Source organism: Echiichthys vipera, assembly GCF_963691815.1.
Source record: "Echiichthys vipera genome assembly, chromosome: 9".
Lineage (NCBI taxonomy): Eukaryota > Metazoa > Chordata > Actinopteri > Perciformes > Trachinidae > Echiichthys > Echiichthys vipera.
The window spans coordinates 28,042,262-28,056,643 of NC_139834.1; positions in this window are offsets into that span (position 1 = coordinate 28,042,262).

Consider the following 14,382-nt stretch of genomic DNA (forward strand, 5'->3'; position numbering starts at 1 on the left):
GGGCAACAGTGGCACTGGACAACTTCTCTCCTCTTCTCTTCTCTTCATCTGTTTCTTTCCCTCTCCTCTCTTCTCTCCCTCTACTCTCTTCTTCTCTTCTCTCCAATGATCAGGATATCACCCAATCTTAATGCAGACACCAAGTGTACAGGATTCTGTAAGATAAAACAAAAAACAAAAAAACAACAAAACACACTGGGATAGACTATATTTTCAAAAAGAAAAAAAAATGATACAAGGTTGTACAGTGCATTTAACACTCAACTTTCTCAATGAATACCTTTATGATGAAAAAAAAAAATTTACTGTATTTCAAGTCTTGATTTGTGTGAGAAATTAAATCCTCAAGATGAAGATCCATAATGTCCATCTATGATTTAGCGGTGATTTATTTCAAATTTTGCTATTTAATGACTTTTGAGTTTGTGTGTTGTGTACTCTCATAGCTTCAGAAAGCAGATGATTGATACTCCTGGTACAGTGATAGGGTGGAGACTCGCAATACAACAGCAAGTCCATTATTAAACATTCAAAACAGTTCAACACTGACTTGTATGGCTCTTCATCTAAGGACTTTCAAATGTGAGGAATTTAAAGCAGCTTTACAGAACCTAAAATCTCTGGGAGATTCTCTACTGTACATACTTAACAATGTAAATAACATTACTGCTGACAAAAACAGCCGACAACAAAACCTCATCTGACTCTAATGCATTCGAGTGTAGTATTTCTACCTTTGGTTTCAGTGTTTCTTGTGCCAGAAGACCATCGGAGTATGTGCAAATCCATTGTGTTTATACGACTCCTCACTACAAATTTGGTGGGATGGACGGATGAAATGAAATGGATATCTAGGCTGGATATTCCACAGAAAAGCAGGGGAGTGTGACTCAAAATGATGTGTATTACAATTTTTCAACACAAAATAATACACACCCCTGCATTAACATGGCCTCAAAAGCTTTTTATTGTACTGTTTCACCCTACAGTATATAATAAAAAGTTTAATTGCTAAACTGCATTGCAGCTTTCCAAGACAGACTTTAAAAAATCACTTTTTTTGTCTGAGTTTACTCCTTTGTAATACCCTTTCACCAGTGTGCAGTTTACTCCAGTTTATGGTTCCAGCATACAGTGATCAGTTTACTCTACAGATGTCTTAAGACTGCGTGAATATGGCTGTATGAGTCGGCCTTCTCTCAGAGGGAAGCCCCAAGTGCTGCATTGTCTTAAGGTGATGTCACTTATTTGCCTCTTTGAATAAGCAACTCTGCTTGTAGTAGTCATAGGAATCATAAGTGGGACAGAAACACAGCACATGACCTCCAAAATGAAGACAACGGTCCTTAAAGAATACTAAATCACCACCAAAAATGTTGCCTCTGTAACATAAGTATCAGTCAGCAGAATATACTGTGACTTGGTGTCCTACCATTTAATCTTTGAAACCATGTGAGATAAAGCCTAAATTTTTATGTCATTATGGGCATGGCCGTAGTCTGGATTTTGGAAATATGGAGGGATCCTCCCAAGTCACTGCCCAGACACCCCTGATAAAGTAGCCTAAAAGTAGCCACCGTTAAATATACTGGGTCTCATGCAAGAACTTGTCATATGAGTGTTCCCCATCGGATTTGGCAAATGTAAATTTCAAAATGACAAGCGCCACCTGAGGAGGTGCATGCTCCTGTGCATCATTAGCGTAATCACTGCCCCCAACGTTCACATAAGGCTGATTGTTCCGCTCCATTTGTGGGCAAGTTGTATTCACAACTTAAATTTGCAGCATTCATGCCCACAAGCTCACAAACACTTGGCCAACATGCCAAATTTCAACTTTCAACCAACCAACTAATCAACCAACAGAGTGAGTTATAAAGCTGCTGATTGCTGCTAACAATGTTACCAAAGAGTAAAAAGAAACATTTCACAATGGAGCTTCAAATCATGCTCTTAGAAATAAGCAGACAAAAACATTTTCTTTTTTATAATTTAGCTGTTTCAATAGTTGTATTATTAGGAACATAAAAATGTTGAAAAATATTTGCTGCCAAGGGTATGACATCAGAGCAGATAAAGAGAAAATCGTTCAACCTGAGGTCTGATTCGTCTAGCTAAAACAAAGACTATGGCTTCAATGGAGGCGTTACAGGCAATGTAAAAAGAAATTGGTGAAAGATTATACAATTGAAGATGTTAGTGAGCCCATAAAGAACAGCAGAAGTTGCCAAAATATGACAAAAGGTGTTAATAGAATCGTGAATAAAAAAAGAAGAGAAAAGTTGTGTTTCCTCTCAGTAAATTGGCAAGTTGAACAGAAAATTTGAGACATGCAGATACTTTTCTTTCGTTTAAAAATGAATTATTTCATAATTATTCTTGCATGAGGCCCATTGAATCTAATAACACTGGAATATGCCTATAAAATAGACACCCTATTACATAAAATAATGTCAAAGTAATATTATTTTTTCTAAATTTATGTAGCATTGCGACATGCCACTAATACCACCCAGATTATTGTTGTTACAACAACAATGTACCTTGATGTAGCACTCCAGACAAAGCCACTATTGTCACTGGTTTTGATAGAAACCCCGTTGACATGAATTATTTGCTGACACATTTGTCACAGATATCACTGTTACACCAGCAACATGAAAGTTGTAATTTCTACAGGACATGTCAAATGAGACAATGAAGAAGTGATTGGCTTGACTAATAGGACAACTCGTGATTACCAGGGAGATACTATAGTTCCCTGCTTTTAATCATATTAACGTGTGCTACTTGGAAAAAATTGGCTCCCGCACCATGAATAGGAAAATACCTGCAAGGGCATTATTTATTCGGTTTGATGGTACTGCCAGTATCAGGTCACCATTGTACCCATGAGCACAGTCATGGCCTCTGTAGGCTATAGCAACTTGATACGGCTGGATCAATGACGCTGATTGTCAGGATATCAGTAAAGTCAAATCAAGTAAGATTCCAACATGTGACAAGCAGCGGCAGTTGCACAGTACAATAGAGTAGACTGCTGTAATCCAGAGCATCATAGGGCTTTTATCCCTCTCAGAGCAGCTCTTCAGGCTGGCCTACTGTAACTGAACCTCCTAAGGCACCAAACATGGGTCCATGTCATCACTGGGATGAAATTATTTGTGTTATAGAAGCACACATTTCATAGTTTCATATGAGAAATTGGCATGCTTTGCCCATTGGGTTGGGTGGGAGGCATACAATCATATTGTAAACCCTGAGAAGTAATTAAACCCAATCCACTGAATGACTCAACCACACAAGGTGATCTGCGTTTTACAGCAGTTTTTCTAAGGGGCGACATCACAATGAAATACAATCCAGTGAGGGATTTCACTGTATTACATTTGATTGTAATGTTACATTTGTTAGGGGATGCACTATTAACACAAGTCTTAAAATCTAAGACGACAACATTACTTTCAGACAGCAGGCAAATCTGATTTGTTTTTCAAATCAGAGCTATAAGATAGTCTGTCCGCACGTTATTTGCAAGCGATCAGATTGGATCCGTGTGTCCAGACATCACCAAACTATCTGCATGAGTTGCCATGGTAACGACATAGGCGTCAGTACATAGCTACATTAATGATGCAGTTTTCCAACGTGGTAGCATGAGTAATAAAGGTCCATCATTTCGGCCTCCAACCAATCGTGATGTCAAGTTACAATACAGAACTCCTCCGTCACCGAAGACAACTCAGTGATAGAGGAGGCTGGTGTATTTGTGATGTCCAAATCAAGCTTTCTGAACCATTCGTTGCATTTGTTGACCCCACGAGATGTTGCTCTTGGATTAAAGAAAAAGTGTCAAGGAATGGCAATTCAGTGTTCTTTCAACCCTCTATTGAACAGCTATCGCCACCTAGTGGGCCCAGAAAATAAATTAAACGGTTCATGAAGCTTCATTTGGCCATTACTTCGGTATACATTGTGTTGTCCCATGCTGCATTCAGCTTGCTTCACTCTGAACATTACGAGTGACTCAATAGACACTTTGAAATCCGATTTTAGCATCATAAGCATTCATACTGGGACGCATCTGTAGAAATCTGATTAGAACCACATTTGAAGGTGGTTTGGATCCCATTTGCAAAAATCACATTTCATGTGTTTTTATACTGTCCATACATTCTTAAATTGATCTGGATACAATCTGGATATGCCAAAATAAAATTTGGACTGTCAGTCTGAACAATGCCTTACAAAACAATGTAGCTGATTCAACATTAGAAATATAAGAAATGAAGGATTTGAATATATGGTTAATGTATGGTAAGATACCTAATTTCAGTCAGATATTGGCCTAGGGTGTCCAGTATTGGTTATTTGTGCATCCCCACACTTGATACATATAATGAGCAGATAGCTAGATGTGTAGTGTGTTTTTCAGAACGGTAGCTAGCTAACTCTCAGGAAGCTGTGAACACAGTACTGTATTAAAGGCTCATTATGGAAATGATCAACAAACACAAACAAGTCGCTAAAAACTTCTTAAGCATTTCTAGTCAGTGATCTTGTGGTGTGGCCATCGGCCAATGGGCACAGCGTCCGTTGTTTGTAAAGTTTCAAAGTTTGATACATTGTGGTATAGTAGTACTACTCTGGGTTTCCATGGTGGGCCTTTAAGACAATGCGAATACAGCCCTTACATGATGCTGTCCATACCGGCTCTGCACAGACCTTAGCCTACATCAACCATCTTAGGGTAGGAGTGGTGGGCCCTCATTCAAGAAGAGTTTCATTCACGTTAACCTTGAAGTGACCGTACAAGCATTTGAAAAAAAAAATATGATAGAAACAATTGAAACAGTATCAACAGACCTCATCTGTTTGGTATTGCAAGAAATATGTTTTTAAATGTACTTCAGTGCACTTGCTGAGACATCAGCATGGTGTTTTTTGTTTTTTTATATCTAATGGCATAAATGGTGGTAATGTCTCTCATATAATATATATTGTGATTGAGACGTCTACTATAGCGTGCATCTCACATTTGAGAATTATTTCACGGGCCCAGGTCATACTACTACGACAAATTCACAAAAATGGAGATATAGAAGTAAGCCCTGAGGCCTAATTGGTCATGCTAGGCTTCCAAGCAACATTACCTGTGTGATCATTTGGTCTGGTCTCCTCTCCGGGTACTCTGTTCCAAAGGACTTGACGATGAACTGAAAAATACCTTAACAAGGAACTGACAATACCTTAACCCTGATGAGCACATATTTGTACCACTCCAGGTGCCTCTAAGAACTCTTGATTTAATTCAGATGTGGTGCAGAACCAGCAAAACAAGTAGTGACACTGTAGTTTTTTCTACTAAAGACTACATACTCGGACTGAGTACTGAAGCCAGATGGGATTCACTGCAGATTTGAGGTCAATTCAGTTTCAAGTCGAACAATTCAAACTAAAATTTAAGAATGTTTTTTCTTTTTTCTTTTGTACTTGATTCGGGGAAACATTTTGATATGTAGAATGAAGAATATGTTATTTTCAGTTTGATTGGACTCCGGAGCTGAATTCACCTCAATCTTCATTTACAGAATTATAGAAAGGCGTGAAAAAGAATGAAAAGCTAATAAAAAAGGACCCAGGGTCGATGAGAAGTCCTTTCCGATCTCTAGCAGCAGACAACGTGTTTGTTGACTTTGTAAATGTCATTGATATGTCAATGATTTCATCATGGTTTTTAATCATGCAATACCATGTATAAAGACATAATGTTGGGGATGGGAAGGGCAAAGATGAATACTGTCCAGTGACTTATGTTATGATTATAGTTGACTTTTTCGTTAACTCCTGAAATTCAGATGTTGCCAAAATACCATCGATCGTGTGTTAACATGAAAAAAAAAGAAAGAATGATATACTGATATTTGTCAAGTACTTCTGATGAGATCTTTGTTTTATGTGTTAACTACAGAATCTTTCGTTTCTGTTATCGTTTACTTTCTATGTATTTTGGTATGATGTATGATGATTGTTGTTCTGTCACATCAGACTTAACATCTCAGACTCAATTTTGACTCACAAATGGATGACTGCTTGTTGAAATGTCAACACCCAAACATGTATAAAAGTCTATTTATAAAGTTGCTTGATCGTGGACAAGTGGGCAGAGTCTGAAAGAGGCTTGTTGCTTTTCATGAGTTATGATGACATTCTGATTTTGATTTGAAAATTACAATGTCTAATTAAATACTATTTGTGAATATTATTCCAACTCACCATGATGACAATTTCTGTTATTGAAACACATTTTGAGAAGGTCCAATAAAGATATTTTACATTCAAAAACTGGACGAATCGTTGTACTGTGGATTTAAAGCAATAACTACTGTTCTGGTACATACTGCAACACATAACCCATATTATATCATTATATTATTTTCTACCATAGAAAAGTCCTGATCCATCAGCATGCTTAAAGTTGTGGTTGAAACATGACTATTTATGTAAAAAGCAGCCAAGCCAGAGCATCCAGTTCTGCTGTAGTGTTATAGGTGAGTCACACAACCAAAAATATCACACAGGGCCACTGCACACAGATGCGCACTAAGAGGGTGGCATAGCCTGAGATCGCCTCTGACTTGACAATCCGCAGCTTGCCACAGTAAGTACCTGTAATTCATCAGTGGGTTTATCTCTGTGTGGTCTGCTTTTAACTATCACACTAGTAACTCAGCGGTATTATTTGTTGAATTCTGTGTTGTATCCATTTGGAACTGTGAAGCCGGATGAGACTTAGAAACTGCAACGTTGGTGCCACTAAGTTCTACTTTTAGGAAACCTCAAATGTTTCACTGTCATTCGGGTTTGGAACTAACATTTAAGCAAGTTAATTCTTAACATGGGATCCAAACTACCTACAATCAAAGCACTTCATAATTACAGCCAAATCTTACAGTATATCATTTAAGCATTGGCATCTAGCACACATGCATTGTTTAAAGTTAAGCAGTCTCGCTTATCTGGTCTGAATTTTACCCTTATTTGATTTACATATTGGTACATTGATACATTTTGGTTAGTACTGGTTTCACATGCACACAACACCTGCATGGTATATCACCAACCACAATGATTCAAAGAGCAGACGCATTTTTTTAGTATACATAATGAAACAAAACTAAGAACTAAGTTCCTATTTGTTGGTGTATAATTGAGTCGCTTGGCCGTGTTTCCATGTCGGAGGTATGGCTTTTTGGCTACAACTCTTCCATGAAGACAACCTCAAAGACTACCTCCAGTGCAATTGTCTCCCAATCAACCCGCAATTTTCATGCAAGACAATGCCCCCTGTCACACTGCAAAACGAGTTAAAGATTTCCTTGAAGCTAAGAATATTGAAACAGTGAAATGACCCAGAGTCCAGATTTAAATGCATCAAGAATCACTGGAAAATCCTTGGCAACAAAGTAATGTCTAAGAAACCCACTACAGTTACTGAACTGCGGAAGAGACTGAAGAAGAATGGCCCAAGATCAAACCAGAGAAGTGTGAGAAACTAGTGATGTCCTGTGGGCGCAGATGTGCTGAAGTCATTCAAAGCAAAGCTCTAAGAAAACATTGTTTAAATCTTCTCTTCTGACCCAATAGTTACTCTTCTCTAATTTTGCTTCACAAAATTAAGGTTTTTGTTGAAGTGCCTTGGTTATTTAAAAGAAAAACATGCTACGACAGCAGTGGTATAGTGGATATTCTATCAAATTATGAACAATAAAAAAAATACCATTTCAGAATAAATCAAGTATTAATACCTTGTTATACCTCTAATTTTCATCTCCACGGTATACTGTCACTTTTTAGAATATTGTTTGTCCCTATCCTGTTCAATACATTTACAATGAATGGCAAATTAATTATTAGAGGGACTGATGCACAGACAATGTAACAGCTAAGGTTGTTTGGGACTCTGTGTGGTCCTTTTCTGCTGCTCTCAGTCCCACTCGACCTACCACGCTGTAACACTCCAAATGCAAAACCTCTTTCGCTTGTTTACAGCCAACCTACCACAGTCAGAGTCTCTCATGTAGAATGTGTTGAATATAACCTACCACACTGTGTGACAGCCATTTATCAAGATATTTAACAAACTGCTTTTTGTTCAATTCCTCCAAGACGTGGGTCCACGATGCTGTGGTAAATGTTCTCATTTAGTGTTTGTACACAAAGTCTTGCACTGTAATTCTTATGTAATCCACATATTTATTTGTAGAAATTACATCCGGAGCAAAGAAGAAAAGGGTGGGGTGGTGGATGGGTACCAAAACACAGGACTTTCATCGGCCACGTCCATTTACTCGTTAAGGTCTATTGCTGAACCATCATAAGCAAAGCAGGATGTTGGGTGATGTCATAATATTGAAACAAGGTCCATAAAGGGAGAAAGGGACAGCAAAATATTGGCATAGGACACAGAAGAGGGGGGGCGGCAGTAGCTCAGTCCATAGGTTGGAGAGGTGCCAGTTCATCTCCTGGGCACTGCCGAGGTGCTGTTGAGCAAGGCACCGAACCCCCAACTGCTCGGGGTGCTGGTCACTGGCAGCCCCCTCACTCTAACATCTCTCCTTAATTGCATGTATAGGTCCTGTTTGTGCATGTGTGTATTTCGGGCCTGTGTGTGTTACATGATTAATAATAAGAGTGAAAAAATTAAATTTCCCCGTTGCAGGATCAATAAAGTAATTCTTCTTCTTCTTCTTCTAAAGATGGCTGTTGCTCAACAGTTATGACAACCCATACCATGATCATTCCCTGACCATATAACAAAGTAGTTATCAATGTAACCATGACAACAACGGGTGCCCATACCTTAACACAGTAGTAATTTCATCACAATCCATGCTCTTACCCTAACCAGGTTGTTGTTGTGCCTAAACCTAACCAAACATTTGAGACAGTGATTTGTAACTTGTAGTCTGGGAACAAACAAATTATGTCATCTTGCCCATAAGGACTTCACATCAAACAAAGATGGTATGAGCCGTGCACAGCTGCTTTGCGAAACTTAGAAGGCACTTAAACTGGGCTAGGGTCCTTGTTGCTAATTTACTAGAGGAAACATTGCTTGTAGTGCCCTGTAAAAGACTGGCGTCCTGTCCAGGGTGTACCCCGCCTCACGCCCGATGTCAGCTGGGATCAGCTCCAGCCCCCCGTGACCCCGAAAGGGACATGCGGTTGAAGATGAATGAATGAACATCATTTTGCACAATTCTGCAAAGCCCTTTCCAATACCAACCTTTTTTTAAATTCTCTCTTTCTACACTATATGTGCATGGCAACTACAGAATGATGGTGACAGAATGCTTTTTGTTATGGCAAATAAAGGTGGTTAAGGTGTGGTTAGGGTTAGGAAGTAAACGCCTGGTTGAGGAAAAATAAAGACTGGTTAAAGTGAATGAAAAAGTCTAACTTAATTACAAATGATGAAGGGCGTAATTCTTAGGATACTGGTCAGACAGGCACATTTTGGAACTATATTTCACCTGTGTTCCCTGTGGTAGAAAACCAGACCACCTGGAAAACTGAAGAACATGCAAAGTCTGTGCAGAATATATAGTTAGTTATTGAGCCACCACTAACCACGAGCCACTGAGCACCGTGAAAGTGTTCCTGTGTGGCTAAAGGGTTGGCGTGGAAGCCGTGATGGTTTCTATCTGGAGCCCCTAGGCCACCACAAGATTCTTCCAGTCCCTTGATGTCCTGTTTGTTTTCTCTTTTGTCAGAGCATGGTGTGTTGACTGGTTACTGGCCAGAGGCTGTCAGGAAGGAAGAGACTGACCACAAACTGTCCTGTGGTCAGTCACACATGCAGTAAAAATCTGAGTCTGTGTACTTGTACAGCTATCTTTCTGAGGACCAAATTAAGAATTTACCCAACAGTGAGGACATTTTGGTCTGTCCTCACTTTAACAAAGGCATGTTTGGGGGTCAAGACTTGGTTTAAGGTTCAGGTCTGAAATAGGTTTATGTTAGGGTAAGGGGCTTAAGAATATATTATGTCAACGAGTGTCCTCAGAAAGATAGATGCGTGAGTGTGTGTGTGTGTGTGTGTGTGTGTGTGTGTGTGTGTGTGTGTGTGTGTGTGTGTGTGTGTGTGTGTGTGTGTGTGTGTGTGTACGTGCATGACAGAGACCCAGACAGTTACAGCTGTTTTCCTCCATAGGTCCATATCATTCACATAACACTTTCTAATCATGTATGCGCTCACAACTGGGAACTTCCTGACTTTGACCTCAAATATCTGAGCCATTTTTTCCAGATGTAGCACTAGGTGCAAAGTATATACAGCAAAAAAAAAAAACAAGACATACTTGCTTTGCAATATTGTGGTCTCCACTTCATGCTATATGTACTGCAACATATATAAACAGTTTAAAGCATAAAAATGTCCTGTGCAAACCATGACAAGTATTTCCTTAGTCTGAATATCAGCTACAGTCTGTACAGAATATCAGCTACAGTCTGTACAGAATATCAGATTTCCCATTTGCCAAGAAAACCAACACTGCTCTTCTACAAAACGCTTGCATCTCCAAAGTTTAAGTTGCTCGGAATAAGAGAAAATCTGATTTTGAAGTTTGCAATGTTTCTCATGCATTTTTGATGATTTAGAATGCAGTTTTGTGATCGTTTGGCTTGAACCAATTTTCCTCACACGAGGGACAATGTCAGCACAGAGAGTAGTTACGTCAGCAGTCATGAAAATAGGTTTAGCTTGAAAAGTCAGCATCTGTTTGTATCAGGAGGTGGTGAGGGGGCGAGAGAAAGAGGATGGAAGGAGAGTTGTGAATGTTAATGATAAAATAAGGGTAGATGGTAAACAGACTGACAAACGATTTCATTAAACTTGGACCAGAATGTCCGGCTGGTTAAAGGCCACCACTGAACCGATCAACCATCCTGTCTGATGGCCAGCCATCCTCTTACCCACGCAGTAAGCGAGTGCCAAAGGTAATATTAAGGGACGCATGGATACACAGCTAAACTCCAAACACACCTCGCTCTGAGACAAAAGTTGGACGCTGGGAAGAAACCAGAGAACTAAACATGTGGTAATGCTTTTTTTCCCCCCTCGCACACTCTTCCCTATTGTGATGTGAGACTATAAATATTAGCCAGTGTCTACTGGGCAATCACAAGGACTACACTGGATTTGACTGGACATTCACATAAGATTTGACAATATCTAAACCACCGATTGTCAGGATTAGTTTTGAACAGATAAGAAAACTGATTGAAAGACACAATAAATTATATATTCCTTTACGATGTTACACACAATAACTAACACGCACAGGTGCTCTCTATCGATGGTGTTTGCTTTCTGTTTACCCCTCAGTCTTCTGTTGAATGGATACTCAGAGGCCTCGATGTACCACAAAAAAGGTAAGAACTACTTTTGCTTCCCTGTAGAATTATTACTCAAAACCATGTGTTTGGACTCCTCAGCCTCGTCCCGGGGTTGCTACTTTACACCCAGGGAGCATAAATCTACGCTTGTGTTGTAACTAGCCTCCAGCCATTAAACCAACCCCAATTGGCTGACCACTGACTTTGTCCTATATATCCTGACCTTGCATTGAGCCCCGTGGGGCTTTTCACAGCGGATCAGTGTGTTCCTATTGATCCCCATCTCAAGGTGACTAACATAGCCCCTGAGAATTGCTCCAAAAGCCTGCAGGAAAGGGAGGATAATTCACTGTGGATGCTGGATTTAGACATTAATGTGCCTGACCTCTTGCAGCAGGGCTTTATGTATTTTGCCATGAGGGCATACATTTATAGAAGCAAAGTTTTGATGTGACCTCCTAAAAAAGATGTATGTTTTCGACTGGCAGGGTCATACCTTGAACCGGAAAGGAGAAAAAAAGGAAAAATAAGTTGACACATAAATGATTAATATGTAATTTTGGTGCTTATTTCTTCCACAGGCATCTGTTCATATAAAGACAAGTACTACAAACCAGGGGAGTCATTTAAGAGAGGCTGTGACAAATGCTTCTGTCATGACTTTGGTTTCTACTGCTTCGCGTGAGTTGATTATTCACTGCAGGTCATATTAATTATTCAATTATATAAAGCCTTGCTTATGGGAATTCTGTCATTGTGAATGGTTCTCGTAGTCTCTCCTCTTGTTGCTTCTCTTAACACATCTATTCTCTGTCCTTCCAGGCCAATGAAGCCCACCTCCTGGCCCAGAAAGTGCCGTCGGCTCAGGACAGAGTGTGGTTACACCGTCGTTTATAAAGAAAACCCACTGGTCAAATGCCGAGCCTACAGCTGGATAGGCTGACGTACTGGACTTTATTATGAAACTTTTTTAAATATGTAGATATTGTATCTTCTAAATAGTTATATAGACTATGTATAGTTTTGTTTCTGAACAGCATACACTTGATGGTATTATTCTAATGAGTTCTAAAGACGACAAGTCAAATCATACTTTGATGCTAAAGGTCTTACTGGAAACAAGGAGAACGAAAGAGAGGTGACATCTACAGCAGTAGATGCTAATTAATACCCATGCTGACGTCATCAGTGCTACTACCGCACATGAGTAAATACTCAACGGCATTCAACAGCTTCAACAGACAGTAGAAACACTGTTTACCATGAGAAAATGCCCAAAAATATAATAGAAAACCAAAAACTAAAATCTAACATGTTCCGACAGCAAAGTGATCAAAGCTTTTGCAGCCTTTACATTCAACATACACTGCTATATATAGCCAGCTAATGTTAAACGCTATAATGTCAGGGAAAGCTGCATTTTGGTTCCTGATGTTTTAAATTTCTCCCTATTTTCGGCTCACATTCCTGCTGGAACTTGTTCGATTGACTTTATTGGTGATTTTTGACTGTGTTGCTATTATGTTAGTCCACAGCTAACGAAGTTACATGTAGCCATATGCTAACGTCAGGGAAAGCTAATTTGGTTGCTTATGTTGTTCATCAACAGTTGTTATGCTTGAGAACACATTTAAAATACTATACTGTACTGTACTGCATGGTGCATGAAAGAAAAATGGAAATAAACTGTATTAAAGGAACTATTGTTACCCATATTCTGAACTCTGATTTATGATTATAGGACAAAATGACAGGACTGAGAAACCATTTGTGTATATTATAATTAATTTGGAGTGTATATTGACAATTTGACAAAGTCCAATTACACATAAAGCACGTATCTTTAGCAGCATTATCTTTAGCTGCTAGTTGCTGTTTGTGCAGGTAGTGTACGGTGGTGTTTCAGTGCTTTATCACTGAAAACAGTTGCCTGAACCTGGAAATGGGATTGATGAGAGTGTGGCTCGCAGGCTGGAAAATAAAAACAATGATCTGAAAGAGGCAAAATGTTCTGAAGAAATTATGTTTGTCACAGTGTGCAACCTCTTTTACATCACACATGACTCATTTGATACATTGTTCATGTACAAATACTAATTAGTGTAGCTTTCAATATTGAAACAAAAAGTGCAAAAATGGTCCTGTGTTAATTTAAATTGTCACCCTGTGGGAGCTGACTGAAAGGCCTAGAGAATTAATTTAAATACAGAAAATAATGATGATAATAATAATAATAATAATAAGCAAGGATGCCTCCTGAGCGCCTCAATAGGGAGGTGTTCCAGGCACATCCAGCTGGGAGGAGGCCTCAGGGAAGACCCAGGACCAGGTGGAGAGATTATATGTCCACACTGGCCTTGGAACGCCTCGGGATCCCCCAGTAAGAGCTGGTTAATGTGGGAAATTTGGGGTCCCTTTCTAAAGCTGCTGCCCCCGTGACCCGACCCCGGATAAGAGGTTAAAGATGAGATGAGATGAGATAATAATAATAATATTAACAATAAGAGGGGAAATGCTTGACAAATGTTAAATATATAATATAGGATCATGGCAAATCAAACTTTCTCTTAACTTTTTTGTATATTATATATTGTACAGATGTAAAAGACCTGGTAGGCAAATTTGTAATTATTGGGCTATGTAAGTAAAGTTGGCTTGACGTAACTCGCTATTTGACTTTTGACTATTATTCTGTTGTTCATTACACGATACAAAAGAAAAAACTAAAAAAAAAAGCAAAATTAAATGACATACAATGTGAAATATCATGAAATAAAAATACCTTTTAATTACTAAATATTCAATCCCACTCAGTAATAGCCTCATTCAAAGTCTGAGTCAATTTGACAACTTCACACTGGCTGGCAGTGTCAGGCCTGTTAGTGTAGCAAGAGACAATACAGAATTATCTTCTCCTCGAAGTGGAGACTCAAATGATTCAAATGTCTGGTGGTCAAAGACTTACAGAAGCTACACTAG